Genomic DNA, 24140 nt, shown 5'->3' with positions numbered 1-24140 from the left:
AATTTTATTGCCATGTGGAGGAATGCAGTATAAGTGTAAAGGTACTTTAGCTGCTGTTAACTTAGTCCAAGCATTCCAAGGTAGATTTAACAAAGTGCGATTACTGCTAGTGAACTAAAATAAAAATCAATTCAGCCAATTATTCAGAGCCAGACCCAATCAACTGTCGCAACACATATTTTCCAAAATGCAAAATCCACTAATGTTTAGGGATATGGCCAGCCTTGCTCTAGATTAAAGTGAGCACTGAAATGAAGAAAGTAAGATTTTACAATATTTTGCTTCCGGCTACTGTGTTTTTGCTGCAGTCGATGTTTCACCAGAGGTTCAGTTCATCTATTTGACTGCCATTTCAGTGGGAGATTGTTTAAAGATCAGATTACTTCTACTTTTGTTTGGTTATATGATCTGATGAATAGCACTTTTTCTAAAATGTTGCAGTTTCAACACACTTCAAGCATTTCTGTTCATTATCTTCATATGAATTCAAAAGCATCAAATGCCTTTGACGGTTATTATTCTCAGGAAGTGTCACCAGATGGTGCATTCCATTTCTATCTGTGGTCAGTATGCTTTAACCAAACTAACTTAAAGGTCAGCTCATATTTATAAATTACAGGATATTTCCTGCCTATGAATATGGATTAATTTGTTGTAGTAACAAAAGAGTAAAGCTTGTTAAATGTTCAGTCTTTACTCTGAGCTTCACGTCAAGCATATCTAACCATTTTTACATGAGCTCCTCCATTACATTCCACTGAAAGTAATAATAGGAAATTCTCCAACAGTTATGTTTACATTAACTGCTCTTTCCTTTTTAAAAAAATAATGTGCAGTCTACGGAGCAGTGCTCTTTCTGTAGCATTTGAAATGCTTTGCTTAGTTCAGAGTAAACATTGCTGCTTAATCGCAATCAGACTTGTGCTGCATATTACATGTTTATTTTCATATTTTTCCTGTATTTCCTTCAAGCTCTTCCTAAATGCTTAAGTGAATGTGCATCAAAAAGCTAAGCTAAATATAGTTTTAAAACAATCAATATTACCTTCTGGCTATAATTGCTATATCTTGTTAACACATAAATGCCTGTCTCAGTGCCAACAGTTTCTTGATTGATGACTGTTAACTTAGGAAGAAATCCCATATTATTTTAGTTCCTTTTTGTGCAATCCTCCATGAATTGCATTTTAGGAACTCAACTGAGCTTAAGTCCATTGAACAGACATGGGTATAAATATGGGAATAACTGGGATTTTTTTTATTTTTGGGAGGACCAATGTCCAGATATTATGGAAGATGCTAATATATTTATGCAGAAAGAGACATGATTCTGAGGTTGACTTTGAAAAGCATAAGTATGAAGTAAAGGAGTGCAGGGTTGGAACATCGCTTAACAAGAGTGCTGAGCAATACATTTAATTCTCACTTTCCATCAAGTGTCCAGGCTCAATTAAATGTTGCACCTACTGCGTAGCTTTAAAATGCCAAAATCACAAAATTAGAAACATTTTGTCATTTTGTTCTTCAGAGCAGTAATGGAAAGCTTCCTAGCGGCTCCAAAATTTTTAAACTTCTCGTAGTAACATTAATTAACTTTAAATGACCTTGGAATTTACAGGAATTGGAGCTCGCAAGAAGGGCAGGAACCTCTCCGTTGGGATGGAAAGCAATTGTGGAGTGAGTCATTGCAAGACCTTTTCCATTTGCAGGTTGACACAACATTAAGAGCTATCTGGGAAGTGTAGAAATAAAAACATTCTTATACAAATATTTTACTTATAAAACTGAATTTGAAGGTATGATTACAGTGTTAAATTTAAATAAATCATCAAACTTGGATGATACATAGTTTGTTACAATATCCTTTCATACAGGGATTTTGATTTAAATCCAGTTCAGACAATAGTACAAATACAACTTATTTCATTGTCTGCAGGGATTCAATGTGAAATGAATGTGGGTACTCTCAATTTAGTTCCCAGTGGACACAGCCTCACATTTTTGCATTAAACTGATATTAAATTAGCCCACTCACTCATAAAAGTCACAGGACAGCTGATGTGGGAGGTGGAAACATTCACACAAGTACAATGCTGTTGCAAGAAATGAGTTTTACTCTGCCCTTGCCTGATGTGAGGAATGCTCCATGCTATCAGTGGGTGACAAAACTGGGAATTATTCCATTTGTCCTTTGAATTAACACAAAATTCACAACAAAAGGTTAGCAGAGAATCACGTTGCAAGCCCAATGACTTATAATAACTATTTCAGATAAATTTGAATATCTAAATGTGAGCCTTTTTATACACTTTTAGTTTGGCTTGGTCTAATTTGTTAATGCCCATAGGGCAAATAACAGTTAATTGAGAATGCAGCTAATGAAGGTGATTGCTAACAATCTAACAGAAGGCAGGGTTTGTGAGATAGGTAAGAATTGCTGCCATCTTGGCTACTGTGCTGGAATTTGACAATGGACCTTTGCTCAAAGTCAAGAACAACCAGGATTTTAGAGTTTCTGAACCCACATTTCAACTTGAAGTCAATATCTATCTGCAATCGCTTCTTAACATTTTTCAAAAAATCAAATGTGGATGCATTCACAAATAAGTGTCAAGGCTGATCATCAAATTCACCAACAGGTTATGACCTTCCAGTTTCAAGCCAAATAGAGCAGATACAAAAGATTTCCCACTGATATTTTGCTGTACTGTGATCATTTTGGACATCTAAAACTACTGTTTTAAGTTAAATTGTAAAAACTGGAGGCAAGCAAAGCCAACAAGCTCCTCACAGCAGCCAATCCTGTTACTGCAGATATATGAGAACAGTTGGTGTAAATATGTAAAATAGCTGTTTCATTCCGCACATTTCTGTCTTAAGGTTGAAATGGGAGTTTTATATATTTAAAAATAAACTATTTGTAATCCAAATTATTATTTTAATGTAGAATACATGCGTGTTGTGAACTGCCATTGATGCCATTTAGGTATGGCTTTAGGTGCTACTATATACCAAGAGTGAATTACCAAATTACAAAATTGTGCCAGGAACTACTTTGTCCCTGTAGAAGTGAATAGCACACTTAGGCTGGAATTTCCCGGCCCTGTTGGCTTCAGTTGTCATGGCAGATGTGGGGTTAGGGTTAGGGTGGTAAACAATATGGCAAGAAGGCCGTGAAAGCAACTGCAGTACTCAATTTTTATGACAGTGCTGCTTCCAGGGCTCCACAGATGACCTATGCAGGATCACGCAAACCTCCAAGCACAAGTGTTACCCAGGGGGTCACAGATGCCATCTTCGAGAAGTCACAGGACTTTGTGTATTTCGCCCGGGATCAGGAAAGCTAGATAGCAAGAGTGCTGGGATTTGTGCAGATCTCAGGTTTTCCACAGGTGCAGGGTTCCATCGACTGCACTCACATGATGCTTAGATCTCCATGCAGCAAGCAGTCAACTATGTCAACCACTAGGTCTTCCACTTGCTGAATATTCAGCTGGTTTGCGACCATAATGCATCCTACAGGTTTGTGCATGATCCCCAAGGAGCATCCACAACTCCTACATCCTTAGCAGGTCTCAGATCCCTGATATCTTCCAGGATCCAGAGAGGTGGCATTTCATTGATGAGGGTTACCACAGAGGACGTGGCTGATGATGCCTCAGATTGTAGCAGAATGACGGTATAACAAGGCTCATGTCGCAACCCGGGCTTTAGTGAAACAAATGATAGGCATTTTGAAAATGAGGTTCTGGTGCCTCGACAGATCTGGTGGAGCACTGCAATACAGTCCCAGAGGGTGAGGTGCACCATCGTTGCTTGCTGCATGCTATACAATTTAGTGCTGCAATGGGGGGAGGGCCTGGCTGACGGGGAGATGGAAGAGCTTCACATCTCCTCTCATGAGCAGGACGTCGCAGGGGATGATGGTGATAAGGTCCTTGAAGGCGAGGATGCTGGCGATGAGGCAGGCATGCTTGGGAGGCCTCATAGCCGCAAGATTCTGAGAGGATAATGACGAGATACAGGGAGAACAGTCCTGACATCCTCACATTGCGTCTGTGAATGTTTGACTCCTGTGTGACTCATAGCAGTGAACATGCCCTCAGTGCTCAGGCTCATGTCATGGAGACATAGCTGAGGCTCTAATTGCCGATAGATTCCAGGAGGATGATGACACCAGGCAGTGACTACACTCCATAGATCTTCACATAGCCTCTGTGAATGTCTGACTCCTGTCTAGCTGAGGGCAGCTCACTTGTGTTCTGTGACCAGGGTCGTATCATGGAGATGCAGCCATGAAGCTTTAAATGCACCTGATCCTTTGTCAGCCTTCAGCGCATGATGCCTTCAAGAGCACAGCGTCACCGGTCACAGATGTTGGAGAAATGAGGGTCAGCCCCGCCTCAAAGGTGCTGAGAGCACACAGAGAGAATGATGGAGCTCTGACACCTGCCCGCGACATTCTGGCAGCAATGACAAGCACTGACAAGATGCAGACATCAGTTATGTGTCCAGTGAGTGTGAAGCTGGACCATCACTTTGGTCTGATGGTCACAAATTGCCCAGGAAAGAGGCCCTGGACTGAGACATCTGCCTTTATCTTGTGCAGAAACCAAGGTTTTACATTTGAGTGACACAAAACTGCTCATCAGAACAAGGAGCCATAGATAAGGAGGCATTCTTGGGAGTTTATTGACAATCGTGAACATTATGTACAAGTGATTAACACCCGTGCCCAGGCTGTGCAACTACATCTTCTTAACAGCTTGGCCTAAATAGCCAAGTGGTTATGGTACTGGGTTTGTAACCCCAAGATCAAGAGTTCAAATCTCACAATGGCAAACTATGAAACAATGTAACTTCATCTGAAACAGATGGAAACAGGTTTGTACTCAAAAGAGTTACATCATTTCTAGTCCAGGCAGCGGGCGATCGACGGGGGAGTCCCGCCCGATTGTTTGTCCCTCTTCCGTGGCTACGTTCACTGCCGGATGTCCCTGGAGAAGGAGCACGCGGTGTCTGCTGACACTCTCGAGGCCTTCCGTGCTCGGTGGGCACCGCGGGGACTGGGGTGTTTTGTTGACCCCTTTAATCACATTTTGATTTAAAGATTTTAGGTTCCTTTAAATTTTTGTCCTTGGTTTTACAGCTGACCTGAATTAGGGGCTGTACCATATTTATCCCAATTTTGTTGATTTGGTTTTCATTTAAAAGATTATCAAGAGTTCAAATCTCACAATGGCAAACTATGAAACAATATAACTTCATCTGAAACAGATGGAAATGGGTTTGTACTCAAAAGAGTTACATCTTCTTAACCTTTCTAACCCTATGTCTTGGTGCTCCCTGGACATCCACAACAGAGGTGGAGCCTGCCTGCTGACTGTAACACCCGGGCTGTGTTGACCTTGTCCTCTGGAGGGCCAAGACATGGAGGGCCTGGCCTGCTTTCAGACTCCTGCTCTGTGGCATGGGCACCCTCATCGGCCTGTCGAGCTGGGGCTGCAGGGATCACAGGAAGAGGGGATTCGGATGGGCTGGACACTCTGGAGTGGAGATGGCTCCGGAGTGTGCATCTGCTGATCCTCCTCCCTATGGGTGCCTGATGGCCCCTGGCTGACCCCTTGAGGAGAAGCAGAGGCTGGAGTGAGATCGAGCTGCCCCGCACCCCTCTGACGTTGACACTGTTGGAGGCCAACTATGGTGTCAGCGATGGAGTGGAGACGGCACAGCAGTGCAGAACCGATGTCCTGTACCAAGGTCTCCATGGCAGCTGCCATCCTACCAGTGTTGACCTCAGTGTGTTGGCATGGCGGCACTATTACCTCAGACTGAAGACAAACGGAGTCCTCCATTGTGCCTTGCAATCTGAGGAGTGCAGCAGACATCCCTTCCTGATGTTCCTGAGCTTGTCTTAAAATGGGCCTCGGTGGCACCTTGCAGGCGTTGCCCGTCTTTTACCAGGACCTGATCAAAGTCTGGAACATGGTCGCCTCGCGACGCAGCTCTCACCCGTCAGGAGTAGCGCCTATTGTCAGAGAGCCGCTGCTCAGGAATCTGCCCCTCCGTTCCTTTCAGTGGTTGGCGGAGAGGAGTGCTGTGGCCGCAGGGGTGACTAGGATCAGGGACGTGCTGGGTGGCGGAGGACTGGGCTGGATACTCCCGCAGGAGTTGGCGCGTCGCGCGTCTGTGAGTGTCCAGGTCGCAGCCGATGCCATCCAAGACCTGAGAATGGTCGTGCTCGGACCCGATGTAATTTTAGGTCTTGAGGTGGCCCAGGTGCGCGGTGGTCTTCCGTCTGAGCGTTCCCCTGTTCGGACTGAATTCCACATTGGCCCCAAGCCCCGAACCCTCCGTCGGGTGCTGGTGCGCCTCAATATGAGCCGCCTCGGGGACATGCCCTCTGTGCCTTTTGGCACGGCAAAGAGGAGCTTTTTGTACGGACTGCTGCTGCACACCTTCCATTTTCTCGTCCTTGTCTGCCGCCCGGACACGCCCTGGCGTGCCTTGTTGCCGTCCAGCGGCGGAGGACCCCGATGGGAGGCCCTCTACGGAGGTATCCTCCCCCTTTCTATCGGGGACCTGGGTTGGAGGGTGTTGCATGCAGCAGTCCCCTATAATAAGAGGATGCATAGGTTCACGGACTCTCAGGACACGTGCCCTTTTTGCGGTCTTGTGGAGTCCGTGGACCATGCACATATAGGGTGTGGTAGGCTGCACTCCCTTTTTAGTTATTTGAAAAACCTTTTATTGATGTTTTGTTTGCACTTCAGCCCCACGCTCCTGATCTATGGGCACCCGGTGCGGAAGGGGGTCGGGAAGGAGGAGGACCTCCTCGTGAACCTGCTCCTGGGCCTGGCCAAGTTGGCCATTAACAGGTCCAGGCAGCGGGCGATCGACGGGGGAGTCCCGCCCAATTGTTTGTCCACCTACCGCGGCTACGTTCGCGGCCGGATGTCCCTGGAGAGGGAGCACGTGGTGTCTGCTGGCACTCTCGAGGCCTTCCGTGCCCGGTGGGCACCGCGGGAACTGGGGTGTTTTGTTGACCCCTTTAATCCCATTTTGATTTAAAGTTTGTAAGTTTCCTTTAAACTTTGTTCTTGGTTTTACAGCTGACCTGAATTAGGGGCTGTGCCTGATTTATCCCAATTTTGTTGATTTGGTTTAATTGTTTTAATTTAAAAGATTATCAAGAGTTCAAATCTCACAATGGCAAACTATGAAACAATGTAACTTCATCTGAAACAGATGGAAACGGGTTTGTACTCGAAAGAGTTACATCTTTCCGCTCGCCTGCGGCGCTGGACAGGACTGCTCCGAGTGCTATCTTACCGGGGTCAAGTTCTGGTCATAAACCAGCTGATCGCCGCCATGTTGTGGTATCAACTGGTCACTTTGACCCCTCCCCTGGACTTTGTCACAAGAATCCAGAGATTGTTAGTCGACTTCTTCTGGGACAAAAGATTGCACTGGGTCGCTGCCGAGGTTCTGAGTCTCCCGCTTAGGGAGGGCGGTCAGGCGCTAGTGTGCCTACGCACACCGGTGGCGACTTTCCGCCTTCAGACCCTGCGATACCTCTACGTCGAGCCTCCTCCTAGATGGTGTGCCCTGACGATGTATTTCTTCCGTCAGGTGCACGGCCTGAATTATGACGTGCAGCTCCTGTTTATAGAACAGATGGGCCTTGGTGGCTCCTGCAGGCGTTGCCCGTCTTTTACCAGGACCTGATCAAAGTCTGGAACATGGTCGCCTCGCGACGCAGCTCTCCCCCGTCAGGAGTAGCGGCTATCGTCAGAGAGCCGCTGCTCAGGAATCCGACCCTCCGTCCTTTTCAGTGGTTGGCGGAGAGGAGGGCTGTGGCCGCAGGGGTGACCAGAATCGGGGATGTGCTGGGTGGCGGAGGACTGGGCTGGATGCTCCCACAGGAGTTGGCGTGACGCGCGTCTGTGAGTGTCCAGGTCGCAGCCGATGCCATCCAAGACCTGAGAACGGTCGTGCTCGGACCCGACCTTATTTTGGGTCTTGAGGTGGCCCAGGTGCGCGGTGGTCTTCTGTCTGAACGTTCCCCTGTTCGGACAGAATTCCACATTGGCCCCAAGCCCGAACCCTCCCTCGGGTGCTGGTGCCCCGCAATATGAGCAGCCTCGGGGACATGCCCTCCGTGCCTTTTGTCATGGCAAAGAGGGGCTTTTTGTAAGGACTGCTGCTGCACACCTTCCATTTTCTCGCCTTTGTCCGCCGCCCGGACACGCCCTGGCGTGCCTTGTTGCCGTCCGGCGGTGGAGGCCCCCGATGGGAGGCCCTCTACGGAGGTGTCCTCACCCTTTCTATCGGGGACCTGGGTTGGAGGGTGTTGCATGCAGCAGTCCCCTATAATAAGAGGATGCATAGGTTCACGGACTCTCAGGACACGTGCCCTTTTTGCGGTCTTGTGGAGTCCGTGGACCATGTATACATAGGGTGTTGTAGGCTGCACTCCCTTTTTAGTTATTTGAAAAACCTTTTATTGATGTTTTGTTTGCACTTCAGCCCCACGCTCCTGATCTATGGGCACCCGGTGCGGAAGGGGGTCAGGAAGGAGGAGGACCTCCTCGTGAACCTGCTCCTGGGCCTGGCCAAGACGGCCATTAACAGGTCCAGGCAGCGGGCGATCGACGGGGGAGTCCCGCCCGATTGTTTGTCCCTCTTCCGCGGCTACGTTCGCTGCCGGATGTCCCTGGAGAGAGAGCACGCGGTGTCTGCTGGCACTCTCGAGGCCTTCCGTGCTCGGTGGGCACCGCGGGAACTGGGGTGTTTTGTTGACCCCTTTAATCACATTTTGATTTAAAGTTTGTAAGTTTCCTTTAAACTTTGTTCTTGGTTTTACAGCTGACCTGAATTAGGGGCTGTGCCTGATTTATCCCAATTTTGTTGATTTGGTTTTCATTTAAAAGATTATCAAGAGTTCAAATCTCACAATGGCAAACTATGAAACAATGTAACTTCATCTGAAACAGATGGAAACAGGTTTGTACTCGAAAGAGTTACATCTTCTTAACCTTTCTAACCCTATGTCTTGGTGCTCCCTGGACATCCACAACAGAGGTGGAGCCTGCCTGCTGACTGTAACACCCGGGCTGTGTTGACCTTGTCCTCTGGAGGGCCAAGACGTGGAGGGCCTGGCCTGCTTTCAGACTCCTGCTCTGTGGCATGGGCACCCTCATCGGCCTGTCGAGCAGGGGCTGCAGGGATCACAGGATGAGGGGATTCGGATGGGCTGGACACTCCGGAGTGGAGATGGCTCCGGAGTGTGCGTCTGCTGATCCTCCTCCCTATGGGTGCCTGATGGCCCCTGGCTGACCCCTTGAGGAGAAGCAGAGGCTGGAGTGAGATCGAGCTGCCCCGCACCCCTCTGACGTTGACACTTTGGTGGCCAACTATGGTGTCAGCGATGGAGTGGAGACAGCACAGCAGTGCAGGACCGATGTCCTGTACCAAGGTCTCCATGGCAGCTGCCATCCTACCAGTGTTGACCTCAGTGTGTTGGCATGGCAGCACTATTACCTCAGACTGAAGACAGACGGAGTCCTCCATTGTGCCTTGCAATCTGAGGAGTGCAGCAGACATCCCTTCCTGACGTTCCTGAGCTTGTCTTTGCAGCTCCAGCAACTGAGACATGACCGAGTCCAGAGGCTCTGTGAAAAAGGTCTGCGACCTCTCCCTTCTGTTGAGTGCCACCTGTCCTGCATGAATGCAGATGGAGAGAGTGCAAACAGGACACATACCAGGCCAGACTGCGGATGCTGGAAATTTGAAAGAACAACACTGTACTTAACACTGAGTTCAACAACTTCAGACCATGAACTCTCTCCTCTATCTACACCCCTTTTTTCAAAATTCATTTTTGTTTTTTATCCACTTATTTTTATTTTTATTCATTTTTATTTTCATTTATTCATTGTTTTATCCCCCTTTTTATCCTCCTTCTTATCCCACACTGATCCCTTTTTTCCCTCACCACCGCCCTCTCCCCCCACCCCACCCTCACAAGGACCATCTGTTATTTGTCCCATGTTGTTTGCTTCAGAGTGCTTACCCTTGTTCTGCTATTATCACATTCTGCTTTCTTACCTTTAGTGCACTATCAGCACCTTTTTAGCACTAACTGCTACCATTAACACCCCCTTTGTCCTTTAGTTCATGACATCTTTGTCAGTTTCTCCTTTGCCCTCACCTATTGCTGGCCTTCCATCCAGCTCCATCTGCTCCATTCCCCTTAAACAGTATAAATTTCATCACATTTCTACTTCTCTGTAGCTCTGAAGAAGGGTCACAAGGACTCGAAACGTCAACTCTGTTTTTCTTTCCACAGATGCTGTCAGACCTGCTGAGTTTTTCCAGCACTTTCTGTTTTTCTTTCAGATGATAAGGATGCCTGGCATGTGTGGGTGGTGAGTGATGCCATGGATGGGATGAGGACACAGGGCAGATGAAGGTGAGTGTGAGAGAGTGAATGATGATGTCCCTTGAACCGGCAGTGAGTGAGATCCCTGTGGACGTGTGATGGGTTTGTGAGTGTGTGAGTTGATAGTGATCAGAAGAGTGACTTACCCTGGCGGAACGGAGGAGATCATTCATCCTCTTTCAGCACTGGGTGGCTGTCCTCTTTTGCAGGGCATTTGCACTGACCATAGCTGCTCTGTCTCTCATGCTGGATTTGCAGCCATGCTTACTTGTCATCACCCAGAGTGGGGGGTGGGGTAGAGGACTTCACGATAACCCTCTGCTATGTCCAGCCTGAGGGAGGCGTCACTAAATTTGGGGGCAGCATGTTTCCTCCCTTTAGCAACCATGATTTATCAGGAGCTTCAGATCCTATAGAGAGTGCTAGCTCTGCGCTGGGGTGCCCGTTAAATATGGCGCCCGGGTTACTGAAGACCTGAGGTGACTGCCTGGCGGGCAAGTCAGAGCCGCTCTGTCAGTGATCCGGCATGTTTCCTGGGAATGCATTATAAATGAGGCGGGATGTGCTGGCAATGGGACGATACAGCGCAACAACGTCCTTTTTCCTGCCCACTCCCGCACTTGTGCAAATATGGGACGATTCCGCCCTTAGGTTTTGTTTATTTTTAAAAAAGTAACACAATGGTTAAGATCACAAATGTGCTGACATTTCCCAGTACTTTCATGGTATAAACAGTATACAGACAGTTGCCATAGTGTTACCACATTTTCACAACCACTGACCTGATTGTTATTTTATGTGGTTGGGTCACCACTTGTGAAAACATGGTAATACACTGGTTATCTTCTACAATGTCATTAAATGTAATTTAAAATGTTTGCCAATTCATGGAAATTCAAAAGTCTTAGTTTTAGGAAAATAAAAGCCTAACTCATTCTTTATAAAACTAAAGCCTCTAGTTTTTGCTGAAGTCAACTATTCCAAGCCATCCACAGGGATTTATGCATTGCAGCTGATGTAAGGAATTCCAGTAATTTCCTCTGCCTGGGAAGCCACAGCTTCAGGTAAAGCTGACAAAAATAATTATTGCTATAATGCAGTCAAACAGTGGCACAGATGATTTAAAGAGGCGCTAGGGGCAGAAGTGAAGATGAATGAAAACTGAAACTTAAAGGTATACACATAATTCGCAATTAAAAGGAGTTACCTTTGGACTTTCTGTTAAATTGCCTCTAATTCGACATTCTAGCAAAGCTAAGGGGTGAAATTAACAAGAATTCTTACCCTTTTTCACAGGGTGGGGGTGGGGGATTTAATTGTTTTACAACAACTCAGACTTATGCAACACCTTGCATCCCAAGACCCTTCACTGTTAGTGTACAAAGAACAGACAGTGAGCCAGGAAGAGAGGTTAAAAGGGGTGATCAAAAGCGGAAGATTTGGAAGTAGTATTTAGGGAAGGGATGGAGCTTCAGTTGGCTGTAGGCTCTACCATCTAAAGGACTGAAGGGTGTATGGGTGGGTAAAAGACCAAAGCATTGAGGCGGTACTGGGCCTAGGATTTCTGGGCATGGCGTAACTGACAAAGTTAACCAATTTTGCCATTGGCACTTTACGCCAAAATTTCATGAGAATCTCATTAGATATGCCAGAATGTAAAACCATGGCCGGAACTTTACGACAGCAGGGTTTTATGGTCCCGCTGAAGTCAACGGAGTTAAGAATGGCTCGCCGCATTTACAGCTCTATCCCCGCCGTAATGGGGCCGTAAAATTCCGGCCAATGTGTTAAACAGGTAGACCTAAGCAGGACCTGAGGCAAGTGTGGAACTTACCCCAAGTTCTTTCTTCCTCTATGAAAAATAAAAATTTGAAGCCATCAAACAATCTTTCATGCAGAGGCATTCATTTTTAGGAAAATGTAAATGTATAAGCTTTTCTATTTATGATGTAACATCCCAATGTTGTAAACATATATTCAATGACCCATAAATACAGAATAGGGGAAAATATCATCACAAACAAATCACCGCAGAACATCAGAACTATGACTTTGGATCTTACTGTGCTTAATATTTTAGTATTACATAATATTTCCAGCACAGGAACCGGCAGCAGGCCAGCTTTCTGTGTCAGTATCTATGCTCCTCTTGAGTCATCTCCCTTCATCTAACCCTTTCAAACTATTAGTCTAGCAAAACTGAAGTTAATGGGAATCAGGGGAAAATTCTCCACTGATTGGAGTCATATCTAACGCAAAGGAAGATGGTTGTACCTGCCGGTGACCAATCATCTCAGCCCCAGGATATCACTGTAGGATTTCCTCAGGGCAGTGTCCTTGACCCAATGATCTTCAGCTACTATAGCAATGATATCTCTTCCATCGTAAGGTCAGGTGTAGGAATGTTCACTGAGGATTTCACAATGTTTAGTGCAACATAGATGGTGGACAGGCTTTGGGGAGTCCTGCGACTTCTCAGATACTGAAGCAGTCCATGCCAGCATCAGCAAGACCTGGACAACATTCAGGCTTGGGCTGATAAATGGGAAGTAACATCTACACCACATATGTGCCAGGCAATGACTACTTCCAATCTAACCATCTCCCCATGACATTCAATGCCATTATCAATGCTGAATCCCCCACCATCAACATGGGGGCTACCACCACCCAGAAACTTAAGTTGACTGGCCATAAAAATGTTGTGGAAAGGACAGCAAGTCAGAAGCTGGGAATTCCCAGTGAGCAATCACCTCCTGGCTCCCCAAAGCCTGTCCATCACCAACAAGGCACAAGTGTGATGGGATATTCTCCACTTGCCTGGATGAGTACAGATCCAACAACTCTCAAGAAGCTCAACACCATCCAGGGCAAAGCAGCCCACTTGATTGGCACCCCATCCACCACGTTAAACATTCACTCCCTTCACCACTGACACTCAGTGGCCGTAGTGTGAGCCATCTACAAGATGTGCTGCAACAACTCACCAAGGCTCCTTTGACAGCACCTTCCAAATCTATGACCTCTACCACCTATAAGGACAAGGGCAGCAGACACATGGGGAACACCACCACTTGCACAATGCTTTACTATCAATGGATTAAAAACCTGGAACAGCATAGCACGTGTACACCAGATAGACTGAAACGATTCAAGATTGTTGACTACCATCTTCTCAAGGGCATCTCATGAGAAAATAGAATAAAATATTCTTCTATTTTTCTCTTGTGTACTTAACCAATTTCTTCTTAAATGCTCTTTCAGAACAGGGATTAATGCAGAAAACTCATGTTCTCTTGTCTTTTACCAGGGGTTGAAGCTACCAGAGGAGGGTTTTGACAATAGTTTTACTGAATAAGCACAAACAAATTAAGGCAATGCAGATGTCAGAAAAAAAAACAAGCAGAAGTCACTAAAGCCCAATTTTCATTGGTCCCTTTTGTTGAAAATTAACTTTCTGGCATGCCATTGTTCACCACAGATTTTAGAAAATACCAGGCCATTTTCTTCTAAAAGGCTAAGAACAAGTGAAAGTACTGTGATAGATTTATTGGTGCAGTACAGCACTTTAAGTTTCATCAGGAGAGGGATGCAGGGGTCCATGGGTATAATACCTGACTGTCTGTAGAGTGGTGGATGACAAGCCTCTGTGGTACAATAACTTCCTTTTAAATAGCATCTTTAACAGAGTAAAACATCCTAAGACATTTCACAGGAGTGTTATCAAACAAAATTTGACACTGAGCCACATAAAGGGATATTAGGACAGATGACCAAATGCGTGGTCAAAGAGCTAGATTTTAAGAAACACTTTAACAAAGGAGGAAAGAGATATAGAGAGGCAGATAGGTTTTGGGGGGCGGCGATAATTTCCAGAGCTTACAACATTAGCAGCTGAAGCACAGCCACCATTGATGGAGCCACTAAAATAGGGCATGCTTAAGCGGCCAGAATTGAAGGAGCACAAATATCTTGGTGTGATATGGGGCTCAAGGAGATTAGAAAGCTAGGGAGTGGTGAGGCCACAGTGGCATTTGAAAACAAGGCTGAGAATTTTAAAATTGAAGTGTTTCTTAAACAAGAAGCTAGTGTAAGTCACCAAACACTGGAGCGATTGGTGAACAGGACTCAGTGTGAGTTAGGAATGGGCAGCAGAGTTTTAGATGATGATGATCTCAAGCTGATAGAGGGTAGAAAATGGGAGGCTGGTCAGTGGAAAATGGGAGGCATTGGAAGTGGAGTCCTGATTGCTATGTGACAGCAGTGACTGCACTTCAAAAGTACACGATTGGTTATAAAGTGCATTGGGATACTTGAGGTCGTGAAAGATGTTATATAAATGCAGGTCCTTCTTTCTTTTTCTTTCCTTTATCAGCTTCCAACTGCTAGCTGGCACTCAACGAAGAACAACTGATAAGTTAATCAGCTCCTCTCAAGCTATAGGAACAGAATAGTTCAATGCAGCGCCAGAATTGAAAAACTTTCAAAAGCAAGCCAAACAACACACGAAGTGAAATCAAAGTGAGATGACTGTACAGAGGTGTCTGTGCTTATTCCACTTCTGGTTTGTGTCATTCACTTTATCTTTTTGACAGCAGCACACTGAAAATATTGGGAGAGCAACAACTGTGCTCTATAAAGCCCAGGATTGTCCCATTGAAGGGTCTCAAAGGTTATTGAAAAGTTACTTTAGCTTCTAAAATAAGAAAGCTGTGTACTGTTTTGAAGATGTTTCACTTTTACAGCAATTTCCCTTGATATATCAAGGCTATAGCCTTTCATGGATCAGTTAATTTTGAATAAAAATTAGCTTTTTGTTGGAAAATTTCACATGCTGTTCAGAGAAACTCACTGAGTAACACTGATCCGTTTTCAGCAAAAGCATTTGGGGTTCCTTTGTTGAGTAACATTTTACAATAAATAACTTTTATGTGAGATGCTTGCAAAAGCAACATTAAAGTAAAGAGAGAAACATTCACTTATAAGAACAGAACAAGAGACTGGTCCAGGAGCTTGTCGGTCAACTGAATCTTCATGCTCCAATTCATCAATTAACTCATTTCATTTAATTGCTTTTTGAATTTTGTAATTTAAATTTATATCCTCTGGTTTCTTGGTGTACTTTGAAATAAGCATCTTAGTTCACCTTATGACTTAATGGCCCATAACTTGCACGCTGCCCAGCGTCGGATTTGGGGGTACCCTAAAGATGTTCTGGGGAATCTTTCTGGGACAACCGCGCTGCATGGGGAATCATCTGAAAATGCGGTTTATATCGCAAACTTTGGATGGTTCCGCCGGGGTTATACCAATAGTTACCCAGAAAAAGTTAGAAGAATTAAAACCTCTTCTAACTTCTGAGTAACTGTTGTAAAGGCCCAGGCCGACCCCATGGGACTACCCCCGATCCCACCCCAACCTCCGACAACCCCACCTCCCCACTCCACCCCGACCTCAGACTCTGACCCTTCCCCAACCTTGGAACCACCGCCCAGACCACAGACCTCCCGACCTCCCCCATCTCCACACTCCCGACCCCCACCCCCCCGACCTCCAGACACCCTCCCACCCGACCTCTGGATTCTTTCCCCCCGACCTTGGGACACCCCCAGCCCCCAAATCCTATCCAATTACCTCAGACACTTAGCTTCCCCCTGGCCTGTGAATTTCCCTGGCCCTTTAAACTTAGCTGCTTTACGGCAGCAAGTGCTGTAAAAAAGGAAGTGTGGCCTCCTTGAATATGCTGGAGCTACACTTCGCTGGGGCCTGTGGGGGTTCTGCAGTTACGGAAGTTACGGCCCAATATTTGACATACAATGAGGGCAACACCAGCTTATATTTATATAACGCCTTTAAAGTAATGAAATGTCCATAAGGTGCTTCACAGGACCATTATAAAACAAAGTATGACCCGAGCCACTTAAGGAGATATTATGTCAGATAACCAAAAGCTCGGTAAAGAGGTAGGTTTTAAGGAGAGTCTTAACATAGTAGAGCGAGGTAGAGAGGCAGAGAGGTATAAGGAAGGTAACCCTGAGGGTTGGGTCCAGGCAACTGAAGGCATGATCAACAACTGTACAGCAATTAAAATTGAGGATGCACAAGAATTAGAGGAGTGCAGAAATCTCAGAGGGTTGTAGGTCTGGAGCAGATTATAGAGATAGGGATGGGCAAGGCCATGGAGGGATTTGAAAACCAGGATGAGAATGTTAAAATCAAGACATTGCTTGACAGGGAGCCAGTGTAGATCAGTGAGCACAAGTGTGATAGGGGAATGGGACTTTCTGCGAGTGAAGACATGGGCAGCAGCTGAGTTTTGAATGACCTCAAGCTTACAGAGGATGGAATGTGGGAGACCAGCCAGGAGTGCATTGGAATACAGGATTTTATGGCTCCCTGGCTGTGGGTTTGCAGATGGGGGGTGTAAAATGCTATGGGTGCCAAACCTGCCACCTACATACCTGTCCCTGCCCTTGCTGCAATTTTACCTGCAACGGGTGGTGGCAGTGGGTATCGGGCAGCCTGCCTGTTCATGGGCCAATTGGAACCTTAAGTAATGGCCTTGTCCTGCCACCGCTGGTATTCAACCAGCTAGCCAGCTTTGGAACACCCTTTCAAGGTGATTAACAGCATGGTGTTGGGGAATACCTCCCACCGCCCCCAACTTTCTAGTCACATAAGCATTAAAGAATGAAAACTATAAAAAATGATAAATATATCCACTTTTTTCTTTTTATAAGTTAATAAGTTATTCTCTGTAATTTCATTTTCTCCATTAGCAGCTTCACACCATAAAAAATACAGGCATTTGTTGGAGAGGGCACAAAGATGGGCAGCAGGAATGACCCAAGGTGTAAAAGAGAGATCAGAGACGCACAAATTCCACAGTTTTGAGAGAAGAACATAAGAACTAGGAGCAGGAGCAGGCAATTCAGCCCCTCGAGCCCGCCCTGCCATTCACTACGATCATGGCTGATCTCATTTTGGCCTCAACTCCAATTTCCTGCCCTCTCCCCATAACCTTTCAGCCCATTACTAATTAAAAATCTGTTTATCTCCTCCTTAAATTTATTCAGCGTCCCGGCATCCAGTGTACTCTGAGGTAGTGAATTCCACAGGTAGCTAAAGGGGCTACTTATATGGTTTGTTAAATATTAAATAGTACAGGTCAGGAAAATTCAGGATATTATTTCTGAGCAAGACTGGTTAATAGGATCAAATGGTATCAATTGAGGTTAATGAGGGGGAATTTAAACTTGGTTGAGAATGTGAGATTGGGTGAGGATGGAGGAGGTGAAGTAGGTAAAAACTTCCAGTATGTTGGGAAGCCAGCTTCAACTCGCAGGGTTCTGGGTTTTACTGAGAAGGAAAGCCTCCCAGGAGGCACGTTGGTACTTTAAATATGTTAATGAGATCAGAAGCTACAAATTTTAACTGCTTTGCAGGTTTAACTGTGGCTGGCTGGATATTTAGGGCCTCAGGAAACCCCAGAGCTGCAGAGAGATGAGGATAGCCTCGGGAAGAAGGTAAGTGTCTAAAGAACATTGCCCACAGGGCCCGCAAGGCAGGAGTTCTTTCTCTCAGTCCCCAAGCTCTCCCACTATCAGACAACAATCATCCCGACATTGGAGCCCCCCTCACCCACTCCCCCACCCCATTGGATCGCACCAAACCCCTCCCAACCACCTGCCAGATCTGGGATTGGATCACACTTTTGGATCAGGGCTCAGTTCTCTGGGGATTAAACTGCCTTCTTCAGGATGTTCTCCACTCGACCGGAAGCTAAGCATGCCATTCCAAGTGGGAATCTGTTAATGGCGGACAACAAATGCTGCACTCCACAGCACGCAGGGAAACCCAGACTTTCTGGTTTCCTGCAAACGGCTGCACTCCCACTCCAATGGGTCAAAAAGGTAAAATTTCACCTTGTGTAAGTAAATTTAAAACAAATACTAGAGTTTCTTTCTTAATTACTTAAAGGGTAAATAAAAACTGTAGCTATACAAATACGATCTGGGAACTAAAAGCAGAGAGTTATCGTGAGTGGATAGGTTTTGGAATGATGATGAAACATGGAGTTATGAGCTCCAGGAATTTTTGTTGGGGCTTCTTTTGTATTTCATTTGCAGACAGATAATTTATACGTAGGCAGAAGGGGATAGTTGAATGGCACTGAAATCTGATGGACTCCAACTTAGGAGCGTGGAAAATTGAGTAAAAAAATGCAAAAAAATACACAGGTTAAGAGTGGCCAGGCTGGGAGCAGATGCAATTCAACGTAGAGAAAAAAAAAATTCAGGAAAATGAACATTGAAAAGAAGCCTTCCCTAAATGGTAAGTTTTTAAAAATTCACTTATGGGATGTGGGAATCACTGGCTAGGCCAGCTTTTATTACCCAAACCTAATTGCCCTTTAGAAGGTATTGGTGGTGAGCTGCCTTCTTCAACCGCTGCAGTCCATGTGGTGTAGGTATACCACAGTGCTGTTAGGGAGGGAGTTTCAGGATTTTGACCCAGCGACAGTGAAGGAACGGTGATATATTTTCAAGTCAGGATGGTGTGAGGCTTGGAGGGGAACTTCCAGTTGGTGGTGTTCCCATGTGTCTGTTGCCCTTGTCCTTCTAGATAGTAGCGGTCATGGGTTTGGAAGGTGCTGTCTAAGGAGCCTTGGTGAGTTTTTGTGGTGCATCCTATAGATGGTACACACTGCTGTCACTGTGCGTTGGTGGTGGAAGGAGTGAATGTTTGTGGATGGGGTGCCAATCAAGCCGGTTGCTTTGTCCTGAATGGTGTCAAGCTTCTTGAGTGTTATTGGAGCTGCACTCAACCAGACAAGTGGAGAGTATTCGATCACTGTCCTGACTTGTGCCTTGTAGATGGCAGACAGGCTTTGGGGAGTCAGGAGGTGAGTTACTTGCCACAGGATTCCTAGCCTCCGACCTGCTCTTGTAGCCACAGTATTTATATGGCTAGTCCAGTTCAGTTTCTGGTCAATGGTAACTCCCAGGACATTGATAGTGGACAATTTAGTGATGATAGTGCCATTGAATGTCAAGAGGCGATGGTTAGATTCTCTCTTGTTGGAGATGGTCATTGCCTGGCACTTGTGGGCATGAATGTTACTTGCCACTTGTCAGACCAAACTTGGATATTGTTCAGGTCTTGCTGCATTTGGACATGGACTGTGTCAGTATGTGAGGAGTCGCGAATAGTGCTGAACATTGTGCTATCATCAGCGAACATCCCCACTTCTGACCTTATGATAGAAGGAAGGTCGTTGATGAAGCAGCTGAAGTTAGTTGGACCTAGGACACTACTTTGAGAAACTCCTGCAGCGATGTCCTGGAGCTGAGATGACAGATCTCCAACAACCACAACCATCTTCCTTTGCGCTAGGTATGACTCTAACCAGTTTCCACTGATTCCCACTGACTAGAGTTTTGCTAGGGCTCCTTGATGCCACACTCGGTCAAATGCTGCCTTGATGTCAAGACCAATCACTCTTATCTTAGCTCTAGAGTTCAGCTCTTTTGTCCATGTTTGAACCAAGGCTGTAATGAGGTCAGGAGCTGAGTGACCCTGGTGGAGCCCAAACTGGGCGTCAGTGAGCAGGTTATTGCTAGGTAAGTGCTGCTCAATAGCACTGTTGATGACCCCTTCCATTACTTTATTGATGATGGAAAGTAGACTAATGGGGTGGTGATTGGCCTGGTTGAATTTGTCCTGCTTTTTATGTCTAGGACATGCCTGGGCAATTTTCCACATTGCGGGATAGATGCCAGTGTTGTAGCTGTACTGGAACAGCTTGGCTAGGGGCACGGCAAGTTCTGGGGTCTTCAATACTATTGCAGGAATATTGTCAGGGCTCATAGCCTTTGCAGTATCCAGTGCCTTCAGCCATTTCTTAATGTCATGTGGAGTGAATTGAATCAGTTGAAGATTGGCATCTGTGATGCTGGGGTCCTCCTGAGGAGGCCGAGATGGATCATCCACTCAGCATTTCTGGCTGAAGATTGTGGCAAATGCTTCAGCCATATCTTTTGCACCGATGTGCTGGGCTCTCCCATCACTGAGGATGGGGATTTTCATGGAGCCTCCTCCTCCAGTGAATTGTTTCCTTGTCCACCACCATTCACGACTGGATGTGACAGGCCTGCAGAGCTTAGATCTGATCTGTTGGTTGTAGAATTGCTCTGTCTCTCTCTCTTGCTGCTTATGTGTTTGGCACGCAAGTTGTCATGTATTAAAGCTTCACCAGGTTGACACCTCATTTTCGGATATGCCTGATGCTTTTCCTGGCATGCCCTCCTGCACTCTTCCTAAACAGAGCAAAGGAATAGACAGATCTAGGAGTCCAGATCTTTAAAATGGGAGTCCAGGTAGAAAAGGCCGTCAAAAGGCAAATGATCACTCTGCACCCACTCCGTCTGCTGGTGCATGCACTGTTTTGCCAATGCTGATATCATTATTGTGCGCCCATTATCCACCTCTCCTCTCTGCTCCACTCGTTGCCCCTCCCCACCATTCTGGTTGTTTCTCTCCCTGGCAAGGGGTCAGGAGAGGAATGGACAACGGGTGCACAATAATGACATCACAGAGAAACTGCGCATGCGCCAGCAGATGGAGCGAGGGCTGTGTGGGCACGTGCAACTGTTCCTGTGCAGCAGCAGCAAACACAGCCTTTTATTTACAGGCATTCTCAATGACTCAGCAAAAATTAAAGGGGATAATGTTTTTCAAAATTACTAAAAGTTTTGACAGTGTAAACAATGAAACATTTGGGTGGGGCTGGCACAATGGTGAGGACCACATCGGAGAATTTAAGTCTGAGTTAATCAAAGCTAAAAGAAAATGGCAGTGTGATAGGGGTAGTGGTAGCAGAAATGAAAGTATGCAATCTTGTTAAAGGATAGCACATGAAATTTGAGGAGAGAAAAGGTATGGAGTTAGGATTAAGGAAGTTTTGGCAGGAGCCAAAAGATCTCAGTTTTGCCTATGTGGAGGCAACTCGCTGCAAAAGCTTTGTGGGTAGAGGACACTCCCTGACTTGGAAATATATCACCGTTCCTTTACTGTCGCTGGGTGAAAACCCTGGAACTCTCTCCCTAACCGCACTGTGATGTACCTACGCCACATGGACTGCAGCGGTTTAAGAAGGCAGTTCATCACTACTTTCTCAAGGGCAATTAAGGATGGACAATAAATGCTGACCTTGCTAGAGATTCTCACATCCCATGAAAGAATTTTGTAAAAATTGCTGTAATTACTAAATTCAACATGTTTTCAGTAAGAAGCCAGGCTAGTGACCATAGTGATCTGAAACGTTAATTATCTATTTTAAGGAAGGATCTTTGGGTATAATCTATAAATTTGGAGTAACTGTAGGGAAATCACTCTGCAAAATCTGAGGGTTTAGGGCTGGGATTTTCCAGCCACACCTGCTGCCAGAATCTTCCGGTCCGACTGAAAGCCAATAGACTTTTAGCTGGCCCGCCGCATCCCACTCAGAGGGTCCCCGCATGGCAGGGCCAGAAAATTCCAGCCTGGGTGTTTTTCCTTCCCATTTATCATGAGGAGACATTCAACTAATACAGATGCTGGGAGTGTTGTACTTATACAAGGTTAGGCATTCAACTCAAGGTAATAAATTTGACTGATGGCTCTGTAGGCTGAACCATCCATCTCATCGACTTACAAGTGTGCTCCCTCTCTTTGTTTTAGCCACTGAGTGATTATATTTCTGCAGCACCAGCAAGAAGCTGTCCATGATTTCAACATTTGAACCAATTTAACTTAAAAAGCTGAAGGAGGAAAACAAGCCTATTTTTAGGACGACAGTAAGTTTCATCTGTTACATTTTTCATAACAGAGGATTGTAGAATTGATGGTTCTCGTGAAAACTATATTGTTCATTCTTGTATTTTATGTAAAACAAGCTAATAATTGGTAGAAAGAATGTTCCCATGCCAGCATGTATGATTTTAACAGCCAGTGTACAGAGTAGGATTCTGTATTATGATCTCTGCTTCATGCCATCATCTAAATAGCTGGTTGCTCATAAAAGATGTACTCCAGGTCATAAGGAATATGAGGTCTTCTTGTGAGAATTACTGGTGACATTGAAAGTAACAGAATATCCAGTACAAAAACCCAAAAACTGCTCCCATGACAATAGTTGATTAGGTCTTTGAATAAAATTTGTAGAGTGAAGGCAATTTAAAACATCGAAAATTTAAAGTGAACTGAATCCTAACAGTTCTGGCAGCATCGGCGGAGAAGAAAAGAGTTGACGTTTCGAGTCCTCATGACCCTTCGACAGAACTTGAGTTCGAGTCCAAGAAAGAGTTGAAATATAAGCTGGTTTAAGGTGTGCGTGTGGGGGGCGGAGAGATAGAGAGAGAGAGAGAGGTGGGGGGGGGGTGTGGTTGTAGGGACAAACAAGCAGTGATAGAAGCAGATCATCAAAAGATGTCAACGACAATAGTACAATAGAACACATAGGTGTTAAAGTTGGTGATATTATCTAAACGAATGTGCTAATTAAGAATGGATGGTAGGGCACTCAAGGTATAGCTCTAGTGGGGGTTTTTTTTTATATAATGGAAATAGGTGGGAAAAGGAAAATCTTTATAATTTATTGGAAAAAAAAGGAAGGGGGAAACAGAAAGTTTCCCCTTCCTTTTTTTTCCAATAAATTATAAAGATTTTCCTTTTCCCACCTATTTCCATTATATAAAAAAAACCCCACTAGAGCTATACCTTGAGTGCCCTACCATCCATTCTTAATTAGCACATTCGTTTAGATAATATCACCAACTTTAACACCTATGTGTTCTATTGTACTATTGTTGTTGACATCTTTTGATGATCTGCTTCTATCACTGCTTGTTTGTCCCTACAACCACACCCCCCCCCACCTCTCTCTCTCTCTATCTCTCCGCCCCCCCACACACACACCTTAAACCAGCTTATATTTCAACTCTTTCTTGGACTCGAACTCAAGTTCTGTCGAAGGGTCATGAGGACTCGAAACGTCAACTCTTTTCTTCTCCGCTGATGCTGCCAGACCTGCTGAGTTTTTCCAGGTAACTCTGTTTTTGTTTTGGATTTCCAGCATCCGCAGTTTTTTTGTTTTTATTTTTGAATCCTAACAGTGATGCTTAGAAATGTCAACACAAGCCAAAGAAATTGCCAGGCTATTGAAGAATTTTGGGATTAATCAAAGACAAAGCTCGCATTTCACTGCATATTTTGAATTGAGAACAGCTCACTAAATGGCAGGATCCCCAGAACAAAGAGGTTTCCTTGCCAATAACATAAGATGCTGTGGCCTAGTTGGATTGGGCCTGTACATGTACACCTTATACCTGACCCAAATGTTCTGCCCATGGAGAGCTATACAAAACCTAATGTCTTTCCACAGGATTAAAATGAAAAAAAAAGCAAAGCTGGTAATGAGCTTGGTTTGCACTGGGAGCTAAGAAACAAGTAAAGTTGTTTCAATAAATTAGGCAGAAGGCTCCCCCAAGGAGCACTGGGGGAAGAGATATGAGACTTTAATGTCAAACTGTCCTAAAGTGGGGAAGTATGATGGAAGAAGGAATCTGCATTATCACTGGAAATTCAATCTTTCTGAGAAACATCCTAAACAACAAGCTCAGGCCTGTTGCACTAGCAAACACTGCTTTTGAGATTT

General features: G+C 45.3%; 1 protein-coding gene across 2 annotated transcripts in view; it reads right to left on the bottom strand.

Annotated features, from left to right (window-relative positions):
• nt5dc1 (5'-nucleotidase domain containing 1) overlaps positions 1–24140 on the bottom strand; it is a 602479-nt gene that overhangs the window by 122137 nt on the left and 456202 nt on the right. The gene's annotated exons all lie outside the window — the stretch shown is intronic.

Source organism: Carcharodon carcharias, chromosome 5 (assembly GCF_017639515.1).
Source record: "Carcharodon carcharias isolate sCarCar2 chromosome 5, sCarCar2.pri, whole genome shotgun sequence".
NCBI lineage: Eukaryota > Metazoa > Chordata > Chondrichthyes > Lamniformes > Lamnidae > Carcharodon > Carcharodon carcharias.
The sequence above is the reverse complement of the archived record's forward strand: the minus strand, read 5'-3'. Positions and strand labels throughout refer to the sequence as shown.